The sequence below is a fragment of the Rissa tridactyla genome, chromosome 3 (assembly GCF_028500815.1).
Source record: "Rissa tridactyla isolate bRisTri1 chromosome 3, bRisTri1.patW.cur.20221130, whole genome shotgun sequence".
NCBI classification, from domain to species: domain Eukaryota; kingdom Metazoa; phylum Chordata; class Aves; order Charadriiformes; family Laridae; genus Rissa; species Rissa tridactyla.
In genome coordinates, this window is record NC_071468.1 from 38,625,939 (window position 1) to 38,631,938 (window position 6,000).

The following is a 6,000-nucleotide window of genomic DNA, read 5'->3' on the forward strand; positions in this document are numbered from 1 at the left end:
AGCACAGAGGGCAGGTCTGCATACACATTGCATTCTAGACTTTGGATGAAAAGCAAAAATAATTTAGGGAACACAGATTGAAGCCTCACTGACCTTCTGAGTCATACTTCCTCCTGCCCGGTCTCTTCTTCTGTGCTTGGGAGAGCTGCGTTTGTACCGCCTCTGCCCAAGGGAGGTGGCTCCTGACCCTGTGACAGATACTTAGAATTGTTGCCTTGGAATAAAACTTTCCTGATAGAAACCTCACGAAGAAAAGGCACAAGTGCTTTGTAAAGGAGTATGAGTTATTGAGGTTGGCCACATGGTCACAGCCTTCATTTTACCTTTCTCTATCACCTTTATGGTTAGAACTACTGGCACTTCACCTCCACTGAAATAGATGTCCTGAGCTTAGTGTCTCTATGGAAAAACACAAGCGGTGGTCACAACATTGACAGGCTTTTGTTCCCCACATACTGATTTAAAAGCTGACTTGCAGTTCTTCTCTCTGGAAATACCAGCTCAAAAGGGTTGTGAAGCACTCAAATACTTTAAAAGAGACTGTCCCCATTGGAAAAGGTCCTGACTGAAAGCCACACTGTCAGCTGTTTGTGCCTTCCCAAGTGCAAAGACAGCAGAAACCCTGCATTGTAGTGGGGACAAACCCCCGTTGGATGGTCTTTGCTGGTGTGAGAGGCCTGAGCCCATCCCTGGAGATGCACAAAGTTTCCTCAACTTAAATAACTGAAGGAGAAGAGAATTTTCATCCAACAGCTATTTAGAATTAAATTCATAAGCAGATCTGCCCTTCCGCTGCCAAGGGTGTGCTCTGTGGAACCAAGGCATTTTATTGCAATTATCATACTACCAGAGAGTCTCTTAGAGCCCTGACTCCCACAGTCCAGTGAACCCATGACAATCCCAGAACTGATTCAAAGTAATAATTCAGTTTCTAGCTGTCAGGAGCTAGAGAGAGGTTGGAAATTGTTACTTGGTTTTGTTTAAAGGGTTCAACAGGGTCATGAGTATTTTCCTTTTTAATATCATTATTTTAAAACTAGCCCCTTTACATAAAGAAAAGGCCTGATTTGTGAGTTTTGGACATGCGTAGTTGGCAATTCTGTGAATAGGACTACCCTGCATACGCTTGCTCAGTTAGTGTGTCCTTCACTGTATGCACATTTTAGAAATTAGGACCCTGATGTCCATTTGTCAGTTAAACCTCCCCAGATCTGGCTGCATTGGATCTGTTCTGGAGATGCCGCCGGGCATTAGTTACTATTTGCATTGCAGCATCGGATGTTACCTGTGGTGTCTCTAGCTCTTGAAAGAAACGCTTTTCCAGGGGTAGCATTCACAGCCTGGCTTGTCAACACAGGGGCTTGGCATTCATAGCACCACAGGGTGTTTTTAAACTCTGTTCATTCCTGTAGTTAAAACCTTTTGAACTCTTTGGAACAACTGCCCAGAACAAAGTACAGGTAAAGGAGAGGCTGCACAAGTAACAGCTGAACTTTTGTCTTAAGTGTTTCCCTATGACAGGAACTATTTCAGATAGACTGTAAGTAGCACTTCATAGAAATAATGGTTTTCCCATGACAGCAGAATTTTTGTACTACCATTAAGCTTTGCAAGACTTGACATACAGACATGGGAAAGCAACGGGAAAGTAGCAGAGCAACCAGAACCCTCCATACATCTCTTACTCCTAATCATAAAAGGAGCAGGCAAGACTTATTTTCTCATTTCTTCCTTTGTGTAGAGAAAGTGAGTTGACCGAGCCGGTCTGATCATGGACCAGATGGAAAAAAAAAGGGGAAGTTCATAAAAACTGAATGCATGCCTCTTTCCCTTAAAGAAAATAAATACATTTGGAGAGTTATGGATTCATGATTCTAAATTTGAAAAAATAACCAATTCTCTGACATGGGAAGCTCCTTCCCCCACTACCAATACTGAGGCCAGGAAGGCAGATCTCGTACCTTGCTGTTTGCTGTTATGTTTGTGTGTTACTTAGCTGGGAGGCTTGTGTCTTATGCTGTGACTATGAGGGAGCGCGAGCTTTCAGCGCAGAAACAAATTCTGAGGCTTGAACACAAACTCAGCTGTTGTCAGTATAAACTAACATTTAATTAACCTAGAAACTGTTACTGAGGAGTTTGTCTGGGCAACAAATGATCAAAGAAGATGTCTTTCCCCCATTTCATTGGTCTGGTTTAACTCCCCACAAAGTGATGTTTTGCACTCTGAGCATGGGGGGCGAAGGGGGGAGATGTCCTTTGAAGTTGTTTTCAAGTGCTTTTGGCAAAGCTGGTAAGAAGTGTGATGTTTTCTATCTCCTTCTCTTTGCAATAAAATTACCAGCTGCAGAGGCCAAAACCTTTCCCACAGAACTGCGGAAGAGCACAAAAGGCTCCTCCTCCAACAGGTGCTGAATCTCTTCCTGATAAATCTTCTCTACTTTTATACTGGCTTTTTTAGAAGCCAGCTACAGGCCCTCTTGCTCAAGCACAGCAAGTGACAGATCAAAGGACATGTTGCCCAAAGGGTCTGCTGTAAGCTGGGACCAGGAACCTGGACCAGACTGAGCCTAAGCCATGTTTTTAAAGTTTTGCTCTTGGCAGCCCTTTCTGCCCCAGTCAAACCTGAAAGGGAGCTGAGCTGGAGCTTTGGGTGGCTCAACTTCCTGCTTAACATGCTGCTCACAAAGTGAAAGACAGCAGGTTTTAAATGGCACTGTTAAGTTTCACATAGTTTTACTGAGTTAGTTCTGTTTCCTGATCCAGAGGGAAGGTGCAACATCAGGGAGGAAAGGCAAGACCAACCTCTTCAGTGGTGACACAACTAAAGTGATTAAAGTCAAACAGTAGCCATGACCTAAGAGGACCTGCAGCAAAGACACAGCTCTTGATTCAGTCCTGAGCAGTGCATGTGGTCCAGTAGGTAACTATTTAAGTAGTATTTCACAGAAGGGATCATAATGTATTAAATCCAGCCTTCTGGCAGGAGTGAAAAAGACAAACACACTCAAACCCCCCACAATAATGACTTAAAACTTTTTTAAAAAAAGAGATTCATGTAAAAATGAAGAAGCTGTTTGATAAGAAATTAAAAGGAAACTGAGGATAATATACTTATAGGCATAGAATCATAGAACAGTTTGGGTTGGAAGGGACCTTACAAGGTCATCTAGTCCAATCCCCCTGCAGTAAGCAGGGACATCTTCAGCTAGATCAAGTTGCTCAGAGCCCCATCCAGCCTGATCTTGAATATTTCCAGGGATGGGGCATCTACCACCCTCATTATAAAAAAAAATTCTTCTGTATATCTAGTCTGAATCTACCTTCTTTTAGTTCAAAACCATTACCCCTTGTCCTATCACAACAGGCCCTGCTAAAAAGCTTGTCCCCATCTTTCTTATAAGCCCCCTTTAACTACTGAAACACACAATAAAGTCTCCTTGGAGCCTTTTCTTCTCCAGGTTGAACAACCCCAGTTCTCTCAGCCTGTCCTCACAGGAGAGGTGCTCCAGCCCTCTGATCATCTTCGTGGCCCTCCTCTGGACCCGCTCCAACAGGTCCATGTCCTTCTTATGTTGGGGGCTCCAGAGCTGGATGGAGTGCTCCAGAGCTGGATGGAGTACTCCAGGTGGGGTCTCAGGAAAGTGGAGTAGAGGGGCACAATCACCTCCCTTGACCTGCTGGCCACTCTTCTTTGGATGCAGCTCATGACATGGTGTGCCTTCTGGGCTGCGAGTGCACATTGTTGGCTCCTGTCCAGCTTTTCATCCACCAGTACCCCTGAGTCTTTCTTGGCAGGGCTGCTCTGAATCTCTTCATCCCCCAGCCTGTACTGATAGTGGGTGCTGCCCTGACCCAGGTGCAGGACCCTGCACTTGGCCTTGTTAAACCTCATGAGCTTCACACAGGCCCACTTCTCAAGTTGTCCAGGTCCCTCAGGTGTGTCAACCGCACCACTCAGCTTGGTGTATCTGCAAACTTGTTGAGGGGGCACTTGATCCCACTGTCCATGTCACTGATGGAGATCCTAAAGAGTACTGGTTCCAATATGGATCCTTGAGGGACACCACTTGTTACTGATCTCCATCTGGACATGCAGCCATTGACCACTACCTTCTGGATGCCAACATCCAACCAGTTCCTCAGCCACTGAACAGGCCACCCATTAGATCCCTGTCTCTCCAATTTAGAGGGAAGGATGTTGTGGGGGACCATGTCAAAGGCCTTACAGAAGTCCAGGTAAATGAACCCGTAGCTCTTCCCTTGTCCACTGGTGTAGTCACTCCATCATAGAAGGCCAGTAGGTTGGTCAGGCAGGACTTGCCCCTGGTGAAGCCGTGCTGGCTGTCTCAAATCACATCCCTGTCCTCCGTGTGCCTTGGCATAGCTTCTAGGAAGATCTGTTCCATGATCTTCACAGGCATAGAGCATCACAGAGGTTGCTTAAGGACACCATTTTAGAAGCTGAGAATAAATGTGTCTCTCTAATGAATAAAAACTCTGAAAGACGCCTGATAATCAAAGAAGCCAGTGTGGTTAAACAGCAGAAGCTAACAAAAGTTTACCAAAAAAAGAGTTAGGTTATTTCAAGCAAGGAATAAAGTATGATGTCTGTCAAGTTAAATGTGAAAGCAAAAAAAAATTTGGCTTGATAAAAGATTTTAAAGAGCAAGTTACTAAAGGCAAAAGCTAATATTAAATGTTTTTAAACACATCAGAAGTAGGAAATTGTTAGGTTATATGATAAAAGCTTGTCTGCACACCCACAAAGAAGCACAGAGAGATGGGGCAGGAGGGCATATAACAACCTGCCCAGTTCCTCCCATGCCCATCACAGGGGCCACCAACCCACCAAATGCCCACGTCCACATGCCAGAGGTGCACAGAGGCACAACCACAGGCGGCAACCCAAATCAAGGATCCCCAAGGAATGAGGGAGCAACTTCTCCAGGCCCCTCCCAGGGCTGTCCCAGGAGGGCCTCAGCCCTAGTGTCCAGACTTGAAACCCATCACAAGGTGTCATCAGGAGCAGCTCTCTGGATCTCCTTTTGGACTGTGGGGGTCACTGCCTGAGGCTGTAGAAAACAACCTTATGGCATGCTGGGGAAGAACAGTTTGGAATTGCACATGACTTATTGCAAGATGTTTATGGGAGGAGGAACCAAAGGGATTTGTCAGGGATTTAGGTGACTTGGAGTGCTTTGTGTGTATGTACCCACTGGGAATACATTTTCAGCATCGCTACTGGTTTGACCAGGGGCATGGAGCTGTGGCAGCCTCGCCTCTCTCCAGCTGTCAGATCCAGCAGGATATATTTTTGTCTAACAGAAACCAGCCAAAGGTCTGTGGGACTGATATGATATCAAAGACTAAAGGGACCAAGCAAGACAAGTAACAGACCATAGCAATAACATTAGCAGAAAGGTTTTGGTGCCCACTGTGTTGGAATTTAGCCTTTCTTTATGGCAAAGAAACTTCCTAAAACTAAAGAATGAATAAACGAAACTTCAGAGCTGATAACACAAATAATGGGTGGCTGGCAGGTACAGAAGGTATTCACACCAGAGTTCTGAATATAGCTACAACTCATATATATAGTCATGAAACCACTGCTTGGATATATAATCCAGCCAGACATAATACCTCAGCTGTGGTGCCACAGGAATGGAAGATGACAGATATGACACTAATTTTTAATCCAGGAAACAGATCACCAATCCTGACTTCTACTCAGGAACGTGGCACAGGATAAGACTAGAAGCAGTCACATAGATAAATGTGGTATGCTGGGAAAGGTCCCATATTGTATAGAGAAAAGTTATGATGTCTGTTAGATTCATTTGAAGCTTTTAAAAAAGAATGAAATTGCCAGGGGGTTAGAAGGAAGATAATTTATGTATTAATAACTGGTTGAATAATAGAAAACAAAGTTCTCTCAATGGAGAAAGGACATCAGTGGAATCCCTCAGGAATCAGTGGTAGGGCCTCTGCTCTTCAGCAT